The following is an 8,631-nucleotide window of genomic DNA, read 5'->3' as shown; positions in this document are numbered from 1 at the left end:
TAGTGGAAGCATGTTTCAATGTTTCTCTATGCAAATAAGCTACCAGCCAAGTAAATTATACCTAGTTTTCGAGACTTCCGATGTCAGAAGAGATACTGTGTGTAATCGAAGTGTTTCCAGTAGCCAAACCCAACAATCAGAAGATGCAGTGGCTGAAGCAAAGTTTGAACGAACTGTCATGTGAAGCTGCAGTGTGGGGATATTATATTCGATTCCTATTTTACAGTAACATAGTTATAAACATACCCTGCCTTTTTTTTTATTTGTCAACCTTCCTTGACACCCTGCAGGCCTAAATAAAACTCCAGCGAATTGTCACTACAATTTGATTTCGTTTGTTCAAATCTAAGATGTTTACTAATGTGATTAAGTGGTTACCTAGCGAGATCATTTATGTGTTTAGCAATCGTTTGATCTATGATACCTAGAGCTAAGGGCTCCTCTGCAGTTCTCATTTCCAAGACAGTTCATGCCGCAAAATACCGACATATGGTAAGAAGTGCAATGCGCACGGTAAAACTACAAACAGCAGCGTTAGAACTAACTGCGATACATCGGGGATAACTTATCTGTCACCATTACCGTATTACTCACCTCTTCACACTATTTTTTTTCTGCATTGTCGGCCCATGATGACGTGAATAAGTAAAGAAAGGAGGACGGGTGCACGCGTGCTCCAATTGTAGCTGCAGAGGGTGCGGCCACCATGGGCGGGACAATCCTCGAAGCAAAGTAAACGTCCTTTATTTACGCAGGTGGCGGATGCGGACGCTCATTGTTCATCGCTCGAGCTCTAACTCTCGCTACACAGATCATCAACGATGGTGCAGCGATACGCCCATCGATTTCCCGTTAGTAAGAAAAAAATACGAAACAGAGAATGAAGGCCTAATGCAAAGGGCGCCCTAACTAATTACTGCCGCTCTTGCTACTCCTATTCGGTGGAGCATCACAGATGCGAACAAGCGGCCGGGCTTCCCGCGGAACAACACATCTGACGAATGACGAAGTCCGTCGCAAACAAGCGTAGTGCGGTAAATCGCTGTTTGTTGTTGTTGTTGTTGTCGTTGTCGTTGTCGTTGTCGTTGTTGTTGTTGTTGTTGTTGTTGTTGTTGTTGTTGTTGTTGTTGTTGTTGTTGTGCAGGTATCGAGACTACGCGGCGCGCATGTTACACCCTTACATGTGGCACGATAATATGCAACTGATACATGTTGTGACACCTGGTGGAATACAACGCAACTGTAATGCAAAGTTTGCACGTATCTTCGGTACGCAGCGCGCATCTCACATTGTGTGACAGGTGGTACGCTGCTGCTCCTTATCCTTATTATTATTATTATTATTATTATTATTATTATTATTATTATTATTATTATTATTATTATTATTATTATTATTATTATTGGCAACCACTTCGAAACAGAGCAGTTACAATAGCCGCCTAGCCTGCTTGATTGAATCAAGTATGCTATACATGTTTGTCATTCTAGCATTTTTTTGTATGCGACATCGTAATCTTGTTTTTTTTTCCTCAAAACTTTTCTATATACCCTGTATCCGTAACTATGCAGCTGATACATGGCGTGCCACGTTTTGCAATAATATGCCACGCCAATGCAACGTCTGCATGTATCGACGCTATGCGGCGCGCACCTCACATGCTAAGACGGCTAACAAGGGCCGGCGTGTCGCAGTGGCAGTGTAGCTGACTCACACGCAGAGGGCCTGGGTTCGATCACGGCGGGAACGTGGTATAGCTTTTTTCTCATTCCTGGCGATAGCTACGACGGGCACGGCTGGCGGCGGCGGACAACATCGCCAACCGAAACGGCTATTAAACCTTGTGTACTCCAGCCACAACTAAATAATTAGTCATAAAAAAAGGAGAAGCTCTGCTCTCGGAATTTCATCTCACTGACTGACTTCGGAAAGTCACGATTCCGGCTTAAAATATAAAACCTGTGTGAGTTTGACGTACAATACACCCCAATAGTGCCTATATATAATGGAAGAACCGCTAACTCTATCATTATTGTGAATTTATGTTCCAAACGCAATATGGACCTAGGAGAGACGTCGTAGTCAAGAGCCTCAGATCAATTCCTGGCCACATCAATTTTTATGGCGTAAACATTCACCAGTGTGCAAGTGTATAGTTTTGCTTATCTCTATCGTCAGAATGCAGGTGATACGGCTTATGGCATCGAACCTGCAACCTTGATCTCAATGACAGAACGCCATAACCAGACACACATCCTCGGGCGAACGCCGAGGAAACCGTTCGTCGTAAAGACATACATGCGTTAAACTTAGCCCATAACAGTGCAATAAAAGCACTGACGTTGGCCAATAAAGACAATGTGAGGCTAGCACGTACGTCCCATACAGACAAGAAAAATTCAGCACACACCGCAAGAAAACAGAGAGAGAGAAAATGAGAGGAAAGGCAGAGATGTTAGCCAGAGGCGAGTTTCTGGTTTGCTACCCTGCACTGGGGTGGAGGATTATGGGGGTTGAAAAGAGTGCAGAGAGGCAAAAAAAAGCAAAACAAAGTAAACGTTAAGGATATCATGATGCCACGTAAGTGTGTGTGTGTGTGCGTGTCCTTGGACTGAGCACACCTCCACACCAGCGAGCGCTACATCGATCGGAGCAGCTATCCTCTGCATAAGAAACAATTTGACGCTCTTGCCTTCGGATATCAAGAAGTGCAGCTGCGTCATGCTCCTTTTTCCAGATCGCGAGGGACAAAACAAATTTGGACGAAAAGCCTGAACAGAAAAAAGCGCAAGTCTGTGACGACATCGAGAAGAGAACGAGAAGGAATACAGTTGCAAAGCGGTGGCGAAATCGTCCTCCCGAAAAACCGGTCGCTCTGGTGTAAAGCCCGACAAAGAATTCCTGCTGTGTGGTAACTGTTCTGCAAGCAAAGAAAGTAGAGGACGCCGAGGAGCACTCCGGCGCTTATCTCTGTAGAGCGAAAATTGTCTCTTCGACCGCCCAGCTTTGTTTTTCTGTCTTTGCCACACATACGGTATAGCACAAGACGGACACCGTATTACGAGGTGCACGGTGGTGGTCTTAACGCCGCAGTAAGAAAGACTCGACGTTACGAAAGACTGGTCGTCGCCTACATTGCACCAGACGCAATAACTCTTTCTGCAAGGGCGCAGAATACATCCTTTTCTACTCTAATTTTCCTCACGCAGGGCAAACTAAGCGCTGTTTGTAAAGAGTACATAAGGCATTGAGGAGCTCAAATAGTGGATAAGGCACCTAAGTGGAGTAAAAACGGCTCTGGAGTGAGGTAATTGCCCTTTGCATCATGCTACTTCGCTTTAACGATTCTAAACTCGCCGCGACACCGAGAACTTAGCGCTCAAGTCTCTATATAGCAGTGCCACAATAACCACTACTTTTGCGAAACCATAACCTCCAAGATGTAAATTGCAAAGTAAAGGGGAGGGGGGGGGGGAGGGTGAGAAAAGTATATTGTTGAATGGAACACTTCGGTGCAGATCATTACCGGATCTTCCTCTCTCGCAAAATAAAGTCGTCTAGATTTGCAGCCGATAACTTGTGGTTGGTAGCTCCGACTCCTTTTGACACACCTGTGCCGTGCACTGGCCATTGCTTCCACGGCCACTTGCAGCTACGGCGCCAACAAAGTGAGTGGCGCACATTTGCGTGTTCCCTTTAACAGTGAACCACATGTATATTACGTCCAATTACCCAATAAATGTTCGCGTGAAAATTTCTCCGGCCCAAATAATTGTGCACGAAGGCTTTACGCACACTAGCGAACGACGTTCAGCAGTGAAATGTAACTAGCAGTGTTGCGAAAGTGCTTACACCTTGCGCCGTCTCATCATTTCGTCTATTTATCAGAGTACCGAGCGGCGACGTTTGGACATTCAAGTATGTTCTACGCCATAGCCACCTGCATTTCGTGCAGGAGGTTATGGCTAAGCTCCCTCAACAAAATTGATAATAACCACTGAATTCTACTCACAAGGTCTCAAGAGGCATTTATCACTGAGCTTATGCTGCTTCTTTCAATGGAAAAAGCCTGCTTTGCGCGTTTGACGGTCACGTTCCTTGTACCCGTTAACATATTGACGTACATGTCAAACTTGAGGCCCAGTCATATAAATCAGGGCGGCCGTGTGCTATCAGAGATTTTCAGATGCGGAAGACAATCAGTGAAGGGAACGACAAAACGACACGTGTCCCCGGGCCACGAGCCTCGGAATACGAGTACAGAGTAAGTCAATTGAATCTATTATTTTTCGACATGACTTTTCGCATCTCCCACTTCAATCTTAGAGAATAGAAACATTGCTCCCGAATTTGTTGCTGATATAGCAGTCAAAAGCAGAAATTCGCTATATTTCCAACTGATCGACAAGTATATTATAATCGGCTAATTAACATAATCTTATTTCATGCAACAACTACCGAAGAAACATATAGAAAGCGCGTCACAGAACTAATAAAGGTTGGTTGTTGTTCATTACTGAAGGCGTAAAAAATTAAAAAAGAAAGAAAAGGGGAATCTTTGCAATCGGCTTGTCCAGGCCCTGTATCTATCGAAGTTCATCGCCGCCAGTTATCAGGTGGGGTAGTTATGCTGATTTAAATTTAACTGATGTACTGGTGTCACATTACTCGGCCACCCTGAAAAATAGAGGGGATGAAAAGCATCACACAAGCTCTTAAGAAGCAGCGTCAGCCAGCCATGTCTGCACACATTAAGAGCACTTGGAATATATTCCGAACTATTTGTGAAAATGCTCACTGCTGTATTGCTGGTCATGTATACCCATGCGGACAACATGCGAACGTAATCGTGCCACTGTGTATGTATTGGTTCTCATCCTCTTACATCGAACTTTTCGTCAGGTAACCAATAGCAAGGGCAAGCTTCTCATCTTTCAAATCTGTAAAGTCATTCCAGTAGCAAATAACTCCTCAAGAGCTCTACAGTTCAAAGACACACAAAAATATATCCTCCCCCCCTCCCCTCATTAGGGCGCTTTTTGCAATCACACAGGTCGCCTAGTTGCTATGGCGGCCTCAACGACCACAGCCCCGACAACAACGGCAGCAAAAACCATTGACGAGAGAATGTCGAATTATGGAGCGGATTTAATGAGACATCACAATTAATTAATTCCCATGAAAATTCCTTCGCTCGCGAAATTTTGTTAGTTCGGTGCCAATCAACCCTTACATTACTTTATTGCTTTAAATCAGAGGTATGTATGACAGTAATAAACCCAAAGTTATCCCGCCGACCATGAGAGAGTCCTCCTTACTACAGGATCCCGAGAATAATGATTAACTACCATTTTTTTGCCAATAATCAGCCGACGACAACACCTGGAGCAGGCGCCACACGCGACTCTCTTATCACTCTGTTCTGTCTCTGGCACCATCTGCTAAAATCTTCATCCCAGATTTAGCCTGGTCGCATCGCATTCGCAGCTTCGTGAAACAGTGCGGACACCAAAACGAGCCGCTGATGACAGCACCGGCTGGTGTCCGCCACTCGCTGGTAGACAGAGTGTTGTCACTAATGACAACGAAGCTTGATTTATGTCCTGGCTGCAGAACAAATGGTGCGCCTTGGCCGCAGACGATGCTCTGGAGCTTCGTTGCAGACTAACTGTGCCGTCTGTGAGTGTGTGCTGCTTTCGCCAAGGCTCGTCCCTTTCTAATTGAGATGGCGAATATTGCTGACTGGATCGCAACACTTCTAGCGGCCAATACACTGTGAAGTAAACATGTCATGGGACCACTCTTCTTGCGACAACCAAAGGCATCCTTCCAAGTCTCTTAGACGAGGCAGTTTTCACAGCGTCAAAGATCTTGACGTCGCGGCCTCGTCTGTGTTCAGTACAAGCAGGAAAAAAAAAAAAACACGGTGCTGCTTTTCGGATAGCGAACCTACCTGTGCGAACGCTTATGAATGTGCGACATCAACTTTCTTCTCTGTACTTCTACTAGTTAATTTTCCCAACACATTTGTCCCTCCCCAGTACAGGGTAGAAAACCGGGCTCCAGAAATAGTACATGTTGCTGGTCTAGACGGTTCATACTGCTGAGTAGACCATAAATATGATCGCTTGGCGCAAAAAAGGAAGGACGAAAAAAAAGAAGAGGTGCGCCAATTGGCGCTCCCCTTGTTTTTTTCCGTCCTTTGGTGGTGAGAGAAAGCTAGGTAGCTTTCCCTCACCACCTCCTTTGTCTTTATTGCCCTTTGCTTCACGCTGTAATACAAAAGCATGGTAGCATGCACATCGAAGTTTATCAATGACACCCTAGAAAACTTGGAAATTAACAAACGTGGTATTTGCTCATTTGCACTTCTAGAGAGTAATTTCGTTTTCTCGACGCTTTTATTTATACTTTTGAGGGGAGGTGGGAAGGCATAATCTACAGGAAAGTTGAGCCCTAACAACACGTCTCTAACGACAGGTCTCTTTTGGAATGACATCCTACAAAAATTTTCTTGCGAAAAAAAAACACAATCAAGCTGCGACTTGATAAGAGGAATGTCACCGTCTTAATCCTGTGAGAAGTCACAGTGTATGGAGGTGAAGCAAAACTGAGCACTTCTCTCCATCCGTGCAACGCTCTTCGTATGGCCGCCTGCCCATGTATATATCGACTCGTTTCTTCAACCAATCGATCGCTTTTGTGTGCCTTAAAAGCTTCCATATAGTATTAGTTTAGGCGTCGTCACCTTCCTCCACAACCCTTTGCCCTTTCGTAACTAGTAGAAGAAAAAGCCTGCGCCATCAGATATACTCCCGATGGCAAAAAACTCGCGGTGAAGGGCAATGCGGGCGGGTGGCCTCTTAGGGCTGCGAGCGCGCAGCCGGGAGCCTATATATATTCCCGCCTTCCCCAGATCCGTAATGACGCCGCATCTTGATTCACATTCTTCCCTGAAAGCGCCAAACAAGCGTAGCCTTTCGCAGCGCACCGCGGGATGGCACAGAGGGAGAGCGTAGGGCGGGCCGCATAAAGCCGGGCCAGATCGTTACCCATGAGGGCGCGGTCCAACGGCATCGCCGGACCGCTAAGAGGCGCTGCCGCACTGGTCCTCCCTCCAGTCTGACTCCGTCAGCCCCGCCATGAATGTTCCTTTCTCTAGCTCATCGTTTGCGGGGAAGAGTACTCTATGCATGTGCGTGCAGTACCCGCGTTCCGTAGTTCGACTCTGAGACATCTGAACCGTCATCTTAACTCTAGAGAAGCACTTTCTGATGTTTCCCCGATGCGACGCAATGGCAGCCGAAATGAAAGGTATATAAAGGGAGAGGTGGGAAAGTAGCAGGCGAGAGTGTTGGGAGTTTGCAGATCTTCCAAGGGGAAGGACAATGAACAGGGGCGAGCGGGTGGACATGGAAGTCACAGTGCAGGCAGACTGATTGCCCTTCGGGCCTTCATTACGTGTCCTCCCGCGCCCTCATTCCGCCTGAACGGTGGCGATGCGCCGTAGCGATCTTTCTTATTCATTTATTTTTGTCCTGTAGAAATGGGGCGGGGTGGAAAGAGCTAAGCAGTTTAAGTCCGCGCCCGGAGAGAAAATGAGTTATGCGGAATAGGCGCGCTCAGTCGCCGCAAGACATTTTCGCATTCACCTGCGTCCCGTATGGGAGGCAAGTGATTGATTGATGAATGATTGGTGGACTACTGGCGCTTATAATTACGGCCGTCAAATGTTAATTTCGTTCTACATGGGTTCCGCTAAGTAAGCAGTATACATTTGCAAAAAAAAAAAAGACATTATGCTTATTACGTAAAACCAATGTTGAACAAATGTCCCTTTACCGTCTGCTATTCCTTCGTTTTTTGCCGCTGTGACTGCATGCTTAACGCTCTTAATGTCATTTCCTATAAATTTTACCAAATGGAGACTAAGTGAATGTCGTCCCACGCAGCTTCCACTAACTAGGTGGAATATATATGCAAGAACATTCCACTTACATAGTGTAACTTAAGTGCAACAAGATTAGGAGAGCGTATAGTCGCGCTCGAGCAAGTGGCGGGTCCGCCAGCCTGCTTCAGTTATAACCGAGCATGACGAGAGTAGATCAACCTTACGATGAGTTTCGCTGTTGGCCAGAGACAGCGACGCCGGTAAAAAGAAAAAGAGAGATAGAATTAAACCGGATTCCGAGACCTACGGGTAAACATTGTCTGCAGAAAAGTCCACCGCAATCGCCTTCCTCTTTCTCCAACAGCCCGCAAATGTGAAGTGCACCGAGTGAACTCGAGCACATCCACAATCCTGGTTTATCGCTCTACACAAGAAGTTATGGCGGTGTCCTTTTTCCTTAGATTAAAGTGCCCAGCGGTTCGAGCGGGCACGGAGACCAGGAAGCATATTATCGAGTTTCCGGTTGTTTTCTGCTATCGCGCTGCATTTGGAAAAGTATGCGGAGAGCTTCTTGTACAGCCGCCACCAGACTTAAGATGAACAATTAAGCCAAATAAGCCAAATCTGTATCAACCTAGCTTTAACGCGCTCGGGCTTTAAGAGGTAAACATCAAATACCATGGAAATAAGACGCATTAAAACTATAGCGCATTCAAGACACTCCGACCCAAAATCTCCA

This window comes from Dermacentor andersoni, chromosome 6 (assembly GCF_023375885.2).
Source record: "Dermacentor andersoni chromosome 6, qqDerAnde1_hic_scaffold, whole genome shotgun sequence".
In the NCBI taxonomy this organism is placed as follows: Eukaryota; Metazoa; Arthropoda; class Arachnida; order Ixodida; family Ixodidae; genus Dermacentor; species Dermacentor andersoni.
This window is presented reverse-complemented; position numbering follows the sequence as displayed.